Source organism: Carya illinoinensis, chromosome 8 (assembly GCF_018687715.1).
Source record: "Carya illinoinensis cultivar Pawnee chromosome 8, C.illinoinensisPawnee_v1, whole genome shotgun sequence".
NCBI lineage: Eukaryota > Viridiplantae > Streptophyta > Magnoliopsida > Fagales > Juglandaceae > Carya > Carya illinoinensis.
The window spans coordinates 26096473-26116111 of NC_056759.1; the positions used below are offsets into that span (position 1 = coordinate 26096473).

At 37.8% G+C, this 19639-nt stretch overlaps 1 non-coding gene across 1 annotated transcript; it reads left to right on the forward strand.

Moving 5' to 3' along the window:
• The first annotated feature begins 4253 nt into the window (after window positions 1-4253).
• Window positions 4254-4355, forward strand: LOC122274865. The gene has a single exon (XR_006228405.1). It is a non-coding gene; the product is annotated as a small nucleolar RNA R71 (small nucleolar RNA).
• The last annotated feature ends 15284 nt before the right edge of the window (window positions 4356-19639 follow it).

Genomic DNA, 19639 nt, shown 5'->3' on the forward strand with positions numbered 1-19639 from the left:
CAAGATGAGGAGCAAACCGCTCAAGTTCTATGAACCTCCGGGCGTATTGTTCCACTGTTGCGCCCCCTTGGACCAGATTAGAGAATTCTCTTGCCTTTTGCTTCCTTACCGATGCGGGAAAGAAGCGGTCATTGAATTCCTTCTTGAAACGCTGCCAGGTCACCGCAGCGAAAGATCCCAGTTCAGCTTCCAACATCACCCTCCTGGTATCCCACCAATCAGAAGCGATACCTTGTAAGAGGTAGCTGGCATAGAGTACTTGTTGTGCTTCAGTACACCCACACACCTCAAAAGTCTTCTCCAGATCTTTGATCCATTTCCCAGCCTGAAGTGGATCCTCATTCCCATTGAAGTGTGGAGTCCTATGCGCCAAGAAGCGCTCATAGGTGCATCCGGCTTGCACCATGCTACTGGACCCTCCTTGATACATCCAAGGCCCTCCCTGATATGGCCAGGGACCTCCTGGTTGTGGCCAATACACTCCCTGTGGCGGACAAGGCTCTCCTGACGGTGGATAGGGCCCTCCTGATGGTGGCCAAGGACCCCCTTGTGGTGGCCAAGGTCCTTGTGGTGGCCAAGGCCCTGCCTGTTGTGGCCTAATATTCTGTTGCATGAACTCCGTCATCTGCCGAATTGCTTCGGCTATGGAGTCCTCCCTGGATGTATTGTCTTGCGGTTCCTGAGTATTTTTCCTTGGTCTACCTGGTCTCCCCATATTCCTGTCCCAATACCACTCTTGACCCTCCTTTAAGAAAACAAATAAAACCATCATAAAACCAACAAAACAAAACAGCACCACGCAACAAGAAACAAAAGAAACCCGCATGCCAAAACATAACTAAATAAAACAAGCAAACAAACATAAACAAATAAAACAAATAAAACAACTATACTTAACATAATTTTAAAACACAACTTTAAAAACATTCTGGTACTACCTACGGGACTTGTGGTTTTACCCAGAGCCAAACCGCTCTGATACCACCTGTGACGCCCCCAAAATCCCCACGCCCGAACACGGGGAAATTGAGACGTCCGGATGGTGACACCCCGGGTCACCATCCCATCGACGGGTGCCGAGTGTGTGCAAGGCAGCAATTGTGTACAGAGAGACACGCAGCGGATAAGAAAGTCATAACTAAGTACCAGAATTTTTCTTAACGTAATACAAGCTGTTTAAAACATACATAGATAAAATATTACAAAACACAAATGCAGTTTTAAACAAATAAAAAGATAACATCAGCAACCCGGCGGAGCCGCATCCTCGGGCTCAGCCTCTTCCTCCTCCTCCTCAACTCCTGCACCAAAAGCTACGGAACCACAAATGGTTCCGCAGGTAAGTAAAACCCCAAACACTACCAGATAAAAACACATATAACTCAAACAGGATGCATGAAACATGCCCAATGCACAAAGCCCAAAATCACCAGTTTTCCACACACGCCAAAAACCCATATGACCCAAAAACATAGCCTTTCCGAAAAACATGCCAAAAGTCACATTTGGCCCAATATCTCGCCGGAAGTCCATCCGGCCCAATATCTCACCAGAAGTCCATCTGGCCCACGCCAAAAGTCACATTTGGCCTCATAAACCATTATCCAATTTTAACCGTATGCACCATGACCTCCCCTAGGAGTCATCCGCACACCCTGGCTCCAGTGTCACACCGCAGAGTACCACCACGCATGTGACACCTAACAAGCGATGCCCAGTTCCGCGCCCCGCGCGTGCGTAGCCAAGCATCCTCTAGCCCTCGCCAGCGAAGGGCCACGGAGTCGGTGAGTAGGGCGATGCCCGGTTCCATGCCCGGCACGTTCGTAGCCAAGCATCCCCTAGTCCCGCTCCCGTCATCTCTCTCGATAACTCAGGGGACATCACTCAGTTTATTCCGCTCCCGAGTGACCAGAGGAGCTCCACCGAGATAATAACCCATCCCGGCTTGGGCTCGTGATACACACGCACCCGTAAAACCAGTCACACCAATACACAGGCTTTTCACACAATCCCACAAACACACGTGCATGCACCATGAAATGCCAAATCAATGCATATTAAAATAATCCAACAATATAAATCAATAAAACAAGTAACTCCGTCCTCCATCCATCCGACCCCCGAAACTCCTCGGACTCAGTCCGGAATCAACAACCAACAACAGATATTTATGGAATGAGCAATATATATTAAAATCTGAAAATAGGGTTTGGAAAATACTTACAGCGCTATACGGCAATTTTAGAAAACAAGCGGCGTTGCAAGCGGCGGAAAAACAGCAACGTCACAGTGAAAATTCACTGTGGCCGTGGGTCCGAAAAACCCACTTTTGAACGGGGAAAAACTAGGACACGGGATTGATAGGGAATGGTCTAGAGGTGGTTGTGAAGCTATAGGAAGTGACGGACGGCCGTGGGTGGCGGCGGAATGGCCGGAAATGGCCGAAAATGGCAAATCGGAAAACAAGCTCGTGGGAGCTGCTCCGGTGGTCGATGGAGGCCGGAAATGGGTGGGTTAGGACGGCAAGGGACCGGTGATGAAGTGGTGAAGAAATGGTGGCCGGAGGTGGAGCGACGGCGGCGGATCGGAGTGAAAACCGTGGGTGCTTGTTGGGCTTTTTCCGGCCAAATGGCCGGCCGGTTGGGGGTGGGTTTTGGAGGGAAGGTAGACCGGAAGGAGAGGAAGAGAATGGGACCGGTGGGAGGCCGAACGGTGGCCGGACGGCGGCGGTAGGGGCTGGGGAAGGTTGACGCCGGCGTGAGGGAGAGAGAGAGAAGAGAGAGAGTGCACGGGGGGGGGTCCGAGTCGGGGGAGAGAGGAGAGAGAAAAGAAAGAGAAAAAAAAAAGAAAAAGAAGAAAAAAGAAAAGAAGGGAAAAAGAAAAAAGGAAAAAGAGAAAAAGAAAAAAGATGTGAAAAGAAATGAGGTCCAGTCCTCATTCCGGGAAAAGAAACAAACCGCCAAAAAGATTAAAACCACAAAAACAACTAAAAGAAATAAAACACAACCTCAAATAAATTAAAATAAATTAAAAACCGACTTTAAAACCGCAGCTAAAATAAAATAAAATATCTGATATATTAATTAAAATAAAAACAATTATTTCAGCGAAAATACACTTAAAAGCGGGTCATCACAAGTTTATTGTGTATGTGTAATGGGTAAGAGAACTACAGTTTTAGGTTCTTATGTTGTCCCATATGCCATATCATGCCATACCATACCATGCCATGCCATGTCATTATGTTACACCTAAAATTTGACTCAAACTAATAAACCAAAAGTTTAGTGCAGTTTTACCTGCAAGTATACAGGTGTTGTAGTACTTAACAAGTTTGAATCCACAAGAATTGACTTATGTGATGAAGAAAATAAACTCCAACAAAGAAAATAAATTACTAAAATGAACGTGCAATCAAGTAGACAAGAAAATTACTGAGATTATGATTTTTAAAGTATCAGAATAGAACTAAAATGATAAAATAAATCGATGTGAAGAAAGACTAAGGTTTCGAGGATCTATCTAATAATTTAGAATATTATTTTCGATCAATTTATTTCAATTAAAATATAATAATGATTCCGTTTAATTGGAAGATTTAACATTTAAGGTCAAGAAAAATAATCACTAGTGTTAATATTGGTTTGCCCTTGCATAAAAGTTTGTAATGTCTCCTCAAGGGTTTTCTTATGGGGAGGCACATAAGGCGTAGAAGGAGAAGGCCTTTAAGGATTTTGATTTGAATTGGACTCGTTCTTCCAACTAAAGATGGGGTGATTTCTCCATCCAGGATTATATGTTTCCGAATAAGGGGAAGAAAATGGTCTTCTATAGAATTCATGGCATTTGCTTGTTCGTACAACACCTCTTTAAAAGCGGAGATTGTTGGACAATCCTAAGTTAGGTGTTCACTAATCTCACACATACCACAATTCTCTTCTTCTTTTTCAATGGCCTTAGCTGAATTTACCTTCCTAAGTTCCATGGCCTCGACTTTTCTTGTCAAATTTGTTATCCTAGTATTCACATTATCATTTTCTTTAAGAACATATATATCCTCTTAAAACATGGCATTGAGCTTGAGCTTATTTGACCGATCAGAACAATCTGTGTTGTCTCAAGATTGGGCATTTTCAGCTAATTGGTCAAAATAGTCCCAAGCATCATCAGGATCGTTATTTAAAAATTCACCATTACATATCATTTGAGATATTAAACCTTCATAGAAAAAACTAATAATGCGCCAAGCTTCATAGCCATGATGTGGGCAAGTTAGTAATAATTCTTTAAAACGCTCCAAACACTAAAAGAATGTTTCATTTTCTTTTTGAGAAAAATTAATAATGTTTCTGCAAAGAGTGTTGGTCCTGTGAGTAGGAAAAAAAATTTTCAATTTTTTTTTTTTGCATTTCGTGCCATGTGCCAATAAATCTTGGTATCAAGAAATTCAGCCAATTTTTAGATTTTTCTTTCAAAGAGAATGAGAACAACTTTAATCTAACAACATCATTATTGACAGTTTGGTTTTATAAAGTTGCACAAACCTTTTCAATTTTTTTTAAATGCAAGTATGAACTTTATGAGTCTAAGCCATGAAACTTGGGAAGTAATTGAATTACTCCCGGTTTTAAATCAAAATTCTCTATATTCGTAGGAAAAATCATGCAAGATGGAGTACTCATCCTTGTTGGCTGCAAATACTCACGCAAGGTTCTCATTGATGGATTATTTTGAGCTTCCTCATTTTCGAGTTCGTTATGAATGCTATGATTGTCAGTCATGGTGTCAGAATGATTTTTAGAATTACCAAACAACTTATTCACCAATTCTTTTAAAACAATTTCTTTTTTTTCTCAATTTACCAGTTTGATCACGTTGCCACGAGATCATTCAACATAGAGGTTCAAGCACATTCAAGAAGATTAAAAGATATGGACAAGTCTTAAAATTAATTAATGCATGCACCACCTAAAGTCTTCTATTCTAAAACTAAATGCAAAGCAAGCAAGAAAATAAAAAAGAATGGAACAAGATTACCAAATGATATGAATATGAAGGCAATGCTACTCGATTCCTTTCCCGTTAAAATAACAAAAATCGTCCTTGCAAATATATATATATATATATATATATATATATGAGGAAGTTAGCAAAAGATTATTATTAATTTTTTTTTCTTTCCTTCAAAAAAAAAAAAAATCTTATCATACATTGCAATCCCCACGGCGCCAAAAATTTGTTGCACCTAAATTTTGAGTCAAACTAGTGAACTAAAAGTTTAGTGCAGTTTTACCTATAAGTATACCGGTGTTGTAGTACCTAACAGGGTTGAATCCATAGGTATTGACTTATGTGATGAAGAAAATAAACTCTAACAAAGAAAATAAATTACTAAAATGAACGTGCAATCAAGTAGACAAAAAATTACTGAGATGAAGATTTTTAAAGTAACAAAATAGAACTAAAATGATAAAATAAATCGATATGGAGAACGACTAAGGTTTCGAGGATCTATCTAATAATTTAGAATATTGTTTTCGATCGATTTACTTCAATTGAACTAGAATAATGATTCCGTTTAATTGGAAGATTTAACATTTAACGTCAAGAAAAATAGTCACTAATGATTAAACTTGAACGATTGATGGATAAAACATTCACAAACTCATTTAAATATCACATAGATTTTTTTAAGCATTCATTGTATTCAAAATCACAATGAATCAGGATAAATATATAGATAATCAAAATATATAATAATAAAACTATTCAATCGATCAAATTCACAATATAAATTTTAATGATGATCTGCAAACAATGTTTAAATCATTAAACTTCACCTCTAATCTTAGTACGAAAATTTAGCCGATCATGTTCATTACAAGAGCTATGAAAATTACAAAAATATTATCCATGATAAAACTAAAATAAAATATAAGAAAACATCCACAAAAAAGTAAAAGTGGAGAGAAGATAGATCCCAAGAAAAATCCTCGAAGTCAGTTCGAAAATCCTTCGTCTCCTTAGTTCAACGTTCTCACGTTTTAGCTCTCACAACCCCCAGCCAAACACCTCCGCGAACCCCATGAAAGAAAAGGAAAAAAAAAAAATGATCTCCCATGCCCATCCGTCACTCTCAGCACGAAAAACTCTCAGTGCTTCGTTTGGCCTCCTCCTTGGGAGTCCCTTTTCTCTTTTTCTTTTCGTAAGCCTCTCTCCCCGTAAGTCCCTATTTTTCCCTCTAAAAAATAGAGTAAAATCCCCTCCAGTTTCATCGTCAGTTCCTAAAGCTATTGTGTGACTTCCCTTCCCTTCAAACGAAAAACTCCCCAGCAGCTCAAATAAAAAATGCTCCTCTCACGAAGAACCAAAGCCCTCCATTGCGTGTTCTGTCCAGGAAGTAGCTTAGGACGAAAGCCCCCAGCCAAGCTCTTGCTGCGTTGGATGCGTTTCCTCTTTCCAAAAAGCAAGGAAGCTCCAGTCGTCCTCCCCTGTTTCAGCCCGTCTTCCGTTCCGAAACGAACCCAGACCACCTTACAGCGTGTTTCTCCCAACTACTTCCTCCCATTAATTATCCCTGCTACGTCCTTTTCTCTGAGCCCTAAGCAAAGCTCTGTCCGCCAAACCTCTCCTTTTTCTCTATTCCGGTCCAGCTTTGTTTTTCTCTTTTATTTTTATTTTTTATTTTTCGTTTTCTATTCCGCCCCCTGACTTATTTTTTCATTTTTTTCTCTTATTTTTTTTCATTTTCGTTACCCTCTCTTTCCAAAACCTCTTGCCTTGCAGTCACCCGGCCGAAAAACTGCTGCCCTATTTTCTCTTTTCTTTTCGACAGCGTCTCCCCTTTTTTCCTTCTTTCTAAGTGTGCTGCTCACCCTATAAAAAGTGCCGCATGCCTTTTTCTTTTTTCTCTCAGTCCTCCCCATCAACCTTGGTTCCTGGCATGAACCCTAGTAGTTCCCTCCAAAACTCTCTCTCAAAAACACAAAAGTCCAAAGCTCCTCTCTTCAGCAGCTTTCCGTAAAAACCTCATCTCACGCCACTGCCTTCTCTTTTACCTATCCCTTTTTGGTGTTTTTCCTCCAAGCCTTTTTTTTCTTCAGCTTTCGTCTGTTCTTTCTAAGTGTCCAGCCTTATCTTTTTTCTAGTTTATGCTGCCTTCTTCCGTCCGTAGCTAAAGAACAATATTTTCCTTGCATTTTTTTGGAAACCAACTAGCCACAACTCCCTCTTTCCTGTAGAAAATGCTGCGTGTCAGGTGCCACTTGCTCCCATGCTATCTCCAATAAAACAAAATAAAGAAAAGAAATGATAAAGTAGAAAATTAAAAATAAATGAAAAGGAAGATTTTAATATAAAAAATATAGTGTATGTGAGGAAATATTGTCCAATTCAATCACAGGTTATAAAATTAAGCATAACTATAGTATTAATTAATTAAAGATCACAACTCGTATTTATACTTATTAACTATTTTTTCATCTAAAACCAATAATAATGTCATGAATTAATTAAAATGTATTGGTTTTAGATATATGAAATATGCAATATTTCAGCTCAATCACATCCCCCAACTAGCGTTTTGCTAATCTTTGGGTAAAATAGTAAAAATTAATTGAGATGAATATTGCATAAAGCTCGAAATCCAAACAAAAGCAATCAAACATAATTCTGAATTCTCACAAAAGTCGATTCGTGACAACTCAACACCAAGAGTTGTATCCGTAAGGAAAGTCTCAACAATTGTTCACATAGAATTGGGGCAAATGTCTTAGAATTTGGATATGTGTTTGGTTAAACCACTGTGTGTTTCTCGTTAATAAGCATGATTTATCATAGGATTTTTCAACCTTAAGATTAATCATTATTGATTCTAATTACCTCAAAACCCAAGATACTAGCAGTTTTCATGCCAACTCTATTTAAATGTTGAACACTCAACCCTCAAAGTTTTGGGTAACTATTTCAAGAAAACTAACACTCTTTCATCTTCTTTTTCTTTTTATTTCTTTTTTTTTCTTTTCCTTTTTTTCAATTTATTCGTCTTTGTTATCTTTTTTTTTTTTCCCATATAAGGCTCGGTAGTCCTACAATTTACTTTTCCTGTTTTAAATCAATGAACATTAATGAGGAACACTACAAGTGTAAGTATGTGCAAAATGTTCTTTCAAAACTTGCCCTTCATTCTATATAAATCATACTAATTCTTATCTCAATAAATATCGCATCCCGGTGTTTCAAGTCACTCTTCAATAAAATATGATGCATCACAAGTCACGCTCTATGCTTAGGATTGAAGATAAATCTTCACAAAATAATTCTGCTCAATTACTTCACCAAGGTGCTCAAATTTCACAAAAATGCCAGAAGAAGTGTGTGTTAATTATTTGTGTTTCAATGCACATCACAACAATTTTTTTTTTTTGTTTATTTGTTTATTTTTATTTTATAAACTAACACATTTTCAACAGAAAACCCTCTCCCCAACTACATGTAACATTGTCCTCAATGTTCAGCAAATGAATGTTCGATGACGTATGCTATACAGGTATGAATTGGAGTAAGATAAACACTGCAGAATATATATTGAAACGAAAATGATTAAACACAGACGAAAGCAGTCACCTGAGATACTCGAGTGCACATAAGGAGTAGATTTCTGTCAAAACTAGAAGACACAAAACAATAGGAAACGTTCATTTCTCAAAATTCCTAAAATACCCTTCGATATTTGGAGGTTAACTTTTTCTAGACAACTCCAATAAGGGTAGTTTCTATGTCTACAGAAAGCCAAGAGAAAACCCAACAACTTTCATGTATCAGCAGAGCCGAGAACAAACATCTTCAAGGAGGAAACGGTGCTTCAAGCAGGAGGTTGAAAATCTGCAGGATTGGAGTTCATCAACAATAGAGATTCTCGATCTACATAGAGTTTCCTTCTTCACTCTTTAATCTTCTCTTTTTATAATTCTCATTATGAATTTCAAAATTATTATGGTTTGTTTTGATTAGATTATGAACGAATTTCTACTGTTAAGGTTACGATGTAGCCTCTCAATGACAATCCCGAATCTTATTTCATTGTGATCATAATTTTATCATTCCGTTTTAGTATAAATTGTTGAGTTTAATGCGTTCAATTATTTGGCCAATAGTTGAATGATTTGTTGTGCATGTTAATTAAAGAGATGATGCATGTAGTTTAGCTTCATATGATGTATGCCATGAATTGAACGAAAGACAGGAATGTACCAATGTGATTTGTGCACCTTTTATGTGAAATATTATTAATCTTAATGTGCTCAAATGGTTTTAAATTTGCATAGACATATCGTGGGTTATCGAATGTTGAGTCATTCTAATTTCACTCGAGATATTGTCTTAGATAAGTTAGAATATTTCACCTTCAAATAGGATGATAATTGATTGATTGTATAGTTAGGATTTTGGATTGGATTGGTTAGGTGAGTTGGATGCAGTGTTTTCTTCTTGGGTAAAATCTTCTTCTTTTCAAGTGTTTGGTCAATTTTTCAGTTTTTGATTTAATTTAATTTAATATGAGATAAAGCCAGCTATTCTTCAAATGGTGGCTTCAACGGTGCAATTCAGCGGCATGCCACATGATGATCCAAATGCCCACATAACTAATTTTCTGGAGTTATGTGATACTTCTAAATATAACGGGGTTTCTGATGATACTATTAGATTGAGACTCTTTCCATTCTCCCTCAGAGACAAAGCAAAGACATGGTTAAACTCACTTCCACTGTTAACCATAACTACATGGGAAGATTTGGCTAAAAAGTTTCTAGCAAAGTTCTTTCCCCCAGCCAAAACCGTGAAAATGCAAAATGATATCATCATTTTTGTCCAATTTGATATGGAGTCATTTTATGAAGCTTGGGAGAGGTATAAAGAATTGCTTAGAAAGCGCCCACAGCATGGACTTCCTGTTTGGATTCAAGTGCAAACCTTCAACAATGGTTTGTAGCCTATAGCATGTACAATGAATGATGCAGCAGTGAGAGGGACTTTGATAAATAAATCACCGAAAGACGCATATGAGTTGGTGGAGGAGATGGCAACCAACAATTATTAATGGCTAGTGGATTGAGTGACAATAAAAAGAACTCATGGAGTTCAATTCATGAAATTGATTCTTTATCTATTTTAGCTGCTCAAGTTGCAACTTTATCTAGGAAATTAGACAATGTCAATGTGAGTTTCATTCAATCTATTAATGCAATTTGTGAATTTTGTGCAGAAAATCATATGAGGGTAGATTGTCAAGTGGGAAATCCATTCACCAACAATAGTTCGGAGTGTCAAATTACCAATGACAAAGCAATCTTTATTCTAATACTTACAATCCAGGATGGTGAAACCACTCAAATTTCTCATGGAGCAACTCCCAAAATGTTGTCAAGCCTCCACCAAGTTTTCAAAATCAACAACAAGAGAAGAAGCCAAATATGGAGGAGGTAATGGCCCAATTTATGGCCAAGGTGGATGCTAGATTTCAATAACATGACATTGCTATAAAGAACAATGAAAACACTATGCGGAGCATTAAAAGGATGCTCGGTCAATTGGCAACATTTATTTCTAAAAGGCCTCAAGGATTACTTCCAAGCACCACAGAAAACAACCCGAAAGAGCAAGTGAAGGCCATTACTTTGAGAAGTGGAAGGGAGCTTAGTTTAGAAGAGAGAGAAAAATACTGGAAAAGAGGAGATGATTGTGAGAGCCGCATCGCCCACCCCTGTTCCGAGCCCAACAGTCAAAAATTTGGGAAATCCTCTCGAGTCTTCTTCTCTTACTTCTCATTATGTTTGTGACGCCCCCAAATCCCCACGTACGGACACGGGAAAATCGAGACGTCCGGATGGTGACATCACGGGTCACCACCCTAACGCCATGTGTCAAGTGTGTGTATAAGCAACAAATGTGCACAAAGAAACACGCAGCGGATAGCAAAGTCATAAACTAAGTACCAGAATTTTTATTGTTTAATACAAAGCCGTTCAAAACATATATAATAAAATATTACAAACTACAAATATTGTTCAAACCAACTACAAAGCATAAATTCCAACTCAGTACTCCGGCAGAGCCGCATCCTCGGGCTCAGCCTCCTTCTCCTCCTCGATCTCTGCATCAAAATCTACGGTACCAAAATGGTGCCGCAGGTAATTAAGATCCAAACGCCACTAGATAAAAGCATATTAAAACTCGGTAAGTAAGATCCAAATGCCACTAGATAAAAGCATATTAAAACTCAAACAATATGCATGAAAGAATGCCAATGCACATAACCCGTAAAATCATATTTTTCCACGCACGCCAAAAATCTCATTTAGTCCCAAAACATATCCTTTAAACAAAACCTCACCATTATCCCCGATAATGGCCCAAATCAATAAACCACCATTTTCCCAGAAAATGGATCACAAAGCCTCAACATATCCTCGCCATTTTCCCAGAAAATGGCCTGTATCCGAAAACCATAAAATCGATCCAATTATTGCATGCACCATGATCTCCCCTAGGGATCATCCACACACTCTGGCTCCTGTGCCACACCGCAGGTAACGTCTACATGTGTGACACCTAAACGAGTGATCCCCAGTACTCGCGCCCAGCGCGTCCCTGGACCAGGCCATCCTCCAGTCCCCGCCACTCTAGGGACCACGGAGTCGACACGACAGCATTACCATATCGTGCGATCTGGTCGTCGCAGGGGATGTCACTCAGTATTATCCACTCCCGAGTGAACAGAGGAGCTCCACCGAGATAATACCCCATCCCGGCTTGGGGTCGTGATACACACGCACCCGAAAATCCATTTACACATAAAAACTGGATTTTCTCAATTTAAATAAAAAGCACATGAATGCAATATGTACTGCACGCCTCAAGGCACAAATAACCAACCAATCACAAAACAACAAAACCAAGCAACTCCGTCCTCAATCCATCTGACCCCTGAACTCCTCGGACTCAGTCCGGAATCAACCAACCAATCAGATAATTTATTGTAAGAGCAAAAATATATTTAAATCTAAAAGTAGAGTGTGGAAAATACTTACAGCGCTATAAGGTATTTTTTGAAAGCTTATGACGTTGCAAACGGCGGAGAAAAAGCAACGTAACAGTGTATTTTACACTGTGGCCGTGGGTAGTAAATTACTCACTTTTGAACGAAGGCAAACCAAGACACAAAATTGATAAGGAATGGCCTTGAGATGTTTATGAAGGTAAAGGAAGTGAGCTTTGGCCGTGGGTGGTGGTGGAAATGGCGGTGGAAGTGGAAAAAGCCCAAATCGAAGTTGAGCTCGTGGGAGCTGCTCCGGCAACAGATCGGGGCTGGAATTGGGGGTGTTAGGATGGCAAGAGGTAGGGGAAGAAGTGGTGAGGAGATGGTGGCCGGAGGTGGAGTGATGGCGCCGGAAACGGCTTAAAACCATGCGGCTTGGAGGAGCTCGTGGTGGTTAACGGTGGCTCGGATGGAGGTGAACTTGGTGGGGATGTTCACCGGTCGGAGGGGAAGAAAACTAGGTGTGTGGTGTCGGCCACGTCGCCGGCGAGCGGCGGTTCTAGGCTGAGGAAGCAACCGGCGATAGAGAGAGAAGGGAGAGCTGGTGCCGTGACTTCCAGCCATGCGTGGCGGCTAATGGCTGCACGGGTTGGCCTGAAAATTCAGGGAGGTGATCACCAGCGGGAGGAGAGTCGACCGGTGGGGGTGGTGCACTGCACAACGGCGGGACGGCGGCGAACAGGGCGATGGAAGAAAAGGATGGAAATGGGGGGGGGGGCTGGGTCGTGCGCACGGGAAGGAGGAAGAAGAAAGAAAGAAAAAGAAAGAAAAAGGAAAAAGGGAAAGAAAAAGAAAAGAAAAAAGAAAAAAGGGAAAAAGAAAATATGAGGGTAAATAAATGAGGTCTAGTCCTCACGTCCGGATTCCAAAAACTGATCCGCCGAAAACGATTTTAAAAACATAAAACGACTAAAATATATTAAACACCACATCAAATAAAATAAAACCAATTAAAATACAATAATTTAAAATAAAAGAACTACTATATTAATTAAATTAAAGCAACTCTTTCAGTGAAAATTCATGTAAAAATGGGTCATCACAATGTTCCTCCTATACCTTTTCCTCAAAGACTTCAGAGAAATAAGCTAGATAAACAATTTTCTAAGTTCCTTGATGTTTTCAAAAAATTACATATTAACATTCCTTTTTGCAGATGCCATGGAACAAATGCCTAGTTATGTGAAGTTCATGAAGGAGATTCTATCAAATAAGAGGAAATTAGGAGAGTATGAGACCGTGATATTGACCGAAGAGTGCACCACCATTTTGAAAAATAAGTTGCCACCAAAGCTTAAAGATCTAGGGAGTTTTACAATTCCTTACACTGTTGGAAACTCTTATTTTGAAAAAGCTTTGTGTGATTTAGGTGCTAGCATAAATTTGATGCCCTTTTCTTATTTCAGGCAATTGGGAATAGGAGAGGTCAAGACCACTACCGTTTGACTTCAATTGGTAGACCAATCCATCAAACGACCAAGAGGCATAGTAGAGGATGTTCTTGTTAAAGTTGACAAGTTTATTTTCCCTGCAGATTTTATTGTTTTAGATATGGAGAAAGATAGAGAAACTCCACTTATTCTTGGTCAACCGTTCTTAGCCACTGGAAGAACTCTCATAGATGTGTAATGATTGAGCTGAATTATTACATATTTTATATCAAGAACCAATATATTTTAATTAGTTTATTGATATTATTATTGGTTTTAGATGAAAAAATGATTAGTAGGCATAAATTTGAGTTGTGATTTAAATTGATTAATACTATGGTTTATGCTTAGTTTTACAACCTATGATTTAATTGAGCGATATTTCTTCACATGCACAATATATTTTTAATATTTTATTTTTTTATTTTTTATTTTTTTCTTTTTTATTTGTTTTTAATTTTTTGTGTGATTTCTTTTTCTTTTTCTTTTTTTTTTCCTCTGTTGCTTGTGTTATTTGTTTTACTCATTCTTTTAGTGCTTTTAAGTAAGAATCGCTCACTCCAAGTACTCCTAACTAATGGTCTCTTCTTTTATTTTAGCATTTTCAAACTTCAAGCAAGATTCAAGTGGGACTATTAAAGATACTATGCATTTTGGCAAGAAGAAGCAACACATGGGTTATGGAAGACATTGATATTTTTTAATTGACAAAAGAAGATGAAATAGTGGGAAACATATGGAACCCACTAGATTGTTTCTTTTGGACAATAAAATACATACAAAATGCAATTCTTTCCACAAGGGAGAGGGGAGCCATTGCAAGACACAGACGGATGCAGCACAACATTGGGATTACTGATCAGCATTACTCAATTCCCCTGCAGCTATTCTGCAAAAGCACATGGGACGAGACTTTTTGGCTTGGCTCTTCAGCTAGATCCATGCAAATAAAAGAAAGAAAGAGCAAATATTAGTTCAACACACAACATGGGAATGCAACTGTCCTCTTTGTCGGTGTTGGGATACAAGGCAAGCACGCTTTTTTTTTTTTCCGCATGGAAACATGGGCACATGGATGCACGGTTATATTCTTTGGTCTTTATTGGGAATGCACGGATAAAAAGCAGTGATTCTACTTTTTCTTTGACTGTTGGGTGCATGGGTTACAGCACTTTGCTGAGATGCACAGCTATAAAAGGAGCAGAAGCATGATCTTTCGAGGGGTTAAGGGGTCTCTTTTTGGGTCAAATTAGCTTTGTTCTTTGTATTGTTTTATTTAGTTCTTGAGAGAACGTAGGTGGGGATAGGGAACTGGGTAGCGTGGTTGCAAAGCATGTGGCCTAACTATCGCTGCCCAGCCTTTATCCTCCATTTGTAGCCTCTCTCTCTCTCTCCAATTCATTTTAATTCCAATTTGTTTAATTTGATGTTATTTATTTTTCTTGCATTGTATTAAGGTTATAGGTGAAATCTAATGATTTAGATATTGTTTCCAATCAACAATAGAGTTTAAATCGTGAATTTGATTGATTGAATGATTTTATTATTAGAAACTTTGACTATCTATATATTTATCTTCACCCATTGTGATTTTTGGATACATTGGATGCTTGAAGAATCCCTATGATATTCAAATGGATTTGTGAATGTTTTAATTATCAATTGCTTGTTCTTAATCTTTAGTGATTAATTTTATTGGCCTTAACTTCTAAATCTTCCACTTAGACAGAATTGACTTTCTAGTTTAATTGAAGTAAATTGATCGGGGACAATATCCTAAGTTCTTAGATGGATCCTCGAAACCAATAGTCGTTTTTTATATCTCTTTATTTTGTTATTTTAGTTGTATTATGTTACTTTAAAAAATCTTCACCTCAGTAATTTTATCTTCCATTTATTGTACATATCACCACCTTTATTTTCTCTTTGTAAATATCATCCATCATTGTATGAGTTTGATTTTAAGCATAGTTTCCCTGAGGAGATGATTTAGGAATTTTATTGTTAATTATTACGCGACATCCTCTTGCACTTGGGACAAACTTTGTGCTGCTCTTTTAAAGCGATTGAGCTTAATATTGTGCATTTGAAATGATGAACAAGTTACATTCAATGTGTTAGAGGCAATGAAATATCTGTCAACAACTGATACATGCGTCAACATAGATGTGATTGATGAACTTGTGGTAGAAATTTTTGACGAGAGTTATCCTAAGGAACCACTTGAGGCATTTCTTGTTCAATCCGGCACGTCGAATTCTGAGAATTCCAAGATAAGCAATTGTGCACACTATTTAGAAGCATCTCTACCTTATTTGCCTAAAGGGAAATCGGAAAACATAACGTTGCGCGAAAGCACTACTCCACAAAATCCATCCATTATTGAGGCCCTTTCTTTAGAACTCAAACATCTTCCTTCTCATCTTAAATATGCTTATTTACATGATGATTCTTCTTTATCCATAATAATTTTTCATCTTTGACAGGTTTTGAAGAAGAGAAGTTACTTCAAGTTTTGAAAGCTCACAAGCAAGCTATGGGATGGACTATAGCTGACATTAGGGAATGAGCCCTTCACTTTACATGCACAAGATTTTAATGGAAGACAATTATAAGCCTATGGTGCAGCCACAAAGGAGATTTAATCCGAACTTGCAAGAAGTTGTAAAAAAGAAAGTTCTAAAATTTTTGGATGCTGGAATTATTTATCCTATTTCTGATAGCTCATGGGTAAGTCCAGTGCAAGTAGTGCCCAAGAAGGGAGGACTGACGCTGGAAGAGAATGAAAATAATGAACTCATCACAATAAGAACAGTCACGGGTTGGAGAGTATGCATAGACTACCACAAGCTCAATGATGCCACATGAAAAGATCACTTTCCACTTCCTTTCATTGATTAAATGTTGGAATGGCTCGCCAGTCATGCTTATTATTGTTTCCTAGATGGATACTTGGGATACAATCAAATCCACATTTCACTGGAAGATCAAGAAAAGACCACTTTCACTTGCCTATATGGAACATTTGCCTACCTAAGGATGCCCTTTGGTTTGTGCAATGCTCCACCACATTTCAACTATGTATGATGGCCATTTTTTCGGATATGGTGGAAAATTTTATTGAAATTTTTATGGATGATTGTTCTATCTTTGGTTCTTCATTTGAAAATTATTTAAATAATCTATCTTTAGTTCTACAAAGATGTGAAAAAACTAACATTGTTCTTAATTGGGAAAAATGTCATTTTATGGTGTAGGAAGGAATTGTACTTGGGCATAAAATTTATTCCAAGGGCATTGGTAGATCGAGCCAAAGTAGAGGTCATTGAAAAATTACCTCCACCTAGCACAGTCAAGGGTGTGAGAAGTTTATTGGGCATGCGACATTTTATCATTGTTTTATTCAAGATTTTTCTAAGATTGTTAAACCCCTTTGTTCTCTTTTGGTCAAAGACACTCCATTTAACTTTTCCAATGATTATTTGCAGGCATTTGCACTTTTGAAGAAGAAGTTTAGTTCAGCCCCAATAACATGTGCACCAAATTGGGCACTTCCATTTGAATTGATATGTGATGTAAGTAATTAAGCAATAGAAGCTGTGATTGGACAAACAAAGAAGAAGGTTCTCCATGTTATCTACTATACGAGTCGTACCTTGACGGATGCCCTATTAAATTATGCCAAGTCGTACCTTGACAGATGCCCAATTAAATTATGCTACTACGGAAAAAGAATTGTTAGCCGTGGTATTTTTTTTTTTGATAAATTTAGATCATATTTAATTGGGTCAAAAGTAATTGTTTACACTGATCATTCTGCTCTTAAATACTTGTTAGCTAAAAAGGAAGCTAAACCAAGGTTACTTAGGTAGATTTTACTCCTACAAGAATTTGATTTGGAGATCAAAGACAAAAAAAGAAATCGAGAATCAAGTAGCCAATCATCTCTCTAGACTTGAGCACACAACCAAAGAGGGAGCCACACTTTCTCCAATAAATGAGGTATTCCCGGATGAACAACTCTTTGTTGTATCTCTAACATAAGTTCCTTGGTATGTAGATTATGTAAACTACGTAGTAAGCAATTTGATCGATCCGGATTTTACATACCAACCAAGGAAGAATTCTTTTCGGAGGTCAAGCATTGTAGTGATCAAGTGATTAGGAGATGTGTACTTGAGGAAGAGATAGAGTCAATCCTAAGACATTGACATTCATTAGAGGTTGGTGGGCACCATGGAGTGAACAAAACGAAAGCTAAAGTGCTCCAATAAGGTTTTTGTTGGCCCATCATTTTTAAAGATACTTATGCTTTTGTTTCTTCTTGTGATAAATGTCAAAGGAGTAGTAATATTTCTTGAAAAAATGAAATGCCATTAGATAATATACTTGTTGTTGAGCTATTTGATATTTGGGGCATAGATTTTATAAGGCCATTCCCTCCTTTCTCTAATCAATACATTTTAGTAGTTGTGGATTATGTTTCCAAAAGGGGTTAAGGTCGTGGCCCTCCCTACAAATGATTCTAAAATTGTGATGCATTTTTTGATAAAGTAGATATTCACTCGGTTTGGAACTCCAAGAGCAATAATTAGTGATGGGGAAAAACATTTTTGCAACAAGAAATTTGAGGCACTCTTGAGCAAATATGGTGTTACATACAAGGTTGCCACTCCATACCATCCTCAAACTAGTGGACAATTAGAAATTTCCAACCGAGAGATGAAACAAATATTGGAGAAAACAGTGAGCAACTCAAGGAAAGATTGATACAAAAAGTTAGACGATGCACTATGGGCATACCGAATAGCCTTCAAAACTCCAACTGGTATGTGCCCCCATCGTCTAGTTTTAGGGAAGGCATGCCACTTACTGGTGAAGTTCGAACACAGAGCTTATTGGACTATCAGAACTCTTAATTTTGACATGAAGACATTAGGTGAAAAGAGGATATTATAACACAATGAGATGGATGAGTCTCAGCATGCATCCTATGAGAATGCTTGCATATACAAGGAGACGACCAATAAATGACATGATAGACACATTCTTAAGAGAAATTTTAAAGTTGGCCAAAGAGTTATATTTTATAATTCCAGACTTCACCTCTTCCCTAGAAAATTACGATTCCGATGGTCCGGATCATTCATAGTAACAGGAGTTTTCCTGTATGGTGCCATCGAAGTTTCTAACGACTCAAAAGGCACATCCAAAGTTGGTGGTAAACATCTAAAACCCTACTTCGAAGGAGACTTCAACAAGTAAAAAGTCTCCATTGATTTGATTAATCAGTGATTCAAAGAAGAAAATGTCAAGCTAAAGACTATAACCAAGCTCTTTTTAGGAGGCAACCCAAATTTCTTTCCATTATTTTATTTTTTTTTCATTTATTTTTCTGATTATTCCAATTTTATTTTGTTTTTCATACTCTCACTTTTCAAACAGTACAGCTCCGTGCCACTGTGCTAGAAGAGCCTTCTACAATATTCCTTTGAAACACAAACAGGTGCACACCCTCGAGAGTCAGTACCGCAGCGCCCAAATGACTGCCTCAAATATTTCTCAGACCTAGCATTGCAAACATGCAACATTTTCAGGGAAGTTTATTTTATCCTTTTGATGAGTGTGCAAAAGTGCACTCTAAATACCTTATTATTGGATTAAGTATAGAAATAATAGGAATTAATATGTATTCTTGAATTAAGTTTCTATTTACTTTGGGAAACTCCTAAGAAGAATTTTATTTTTAATTTTAGAGTTTATAAAAGAGCAATTCAAAACCCAGTGAAATTCAAAGAAGAACCTTCATAGGGTTTGAGAGCAATTTGGATCAAGAAAAGAAAAGAAAAAATCATAAAAGGAAACTACAAGAAGTCTAAGTCCGTAATTCGCTAGGAGACAGCTTGGACATACTTTAGTATTTTAACCATAACTTTCTATGAAAATATCAGATTGATGCAATTCTTAATGCATTAGAAAGCTATTTTAAAGGGCTATAGATTTATCTCTAATAAGGATTTCCAAATTTGAAATATTGAAGTACGTATGTGGCTGTTAAAATTAGTCCTAAAATTAGACAATTTTTTTATACAGGAATTATGAAGACATTAAG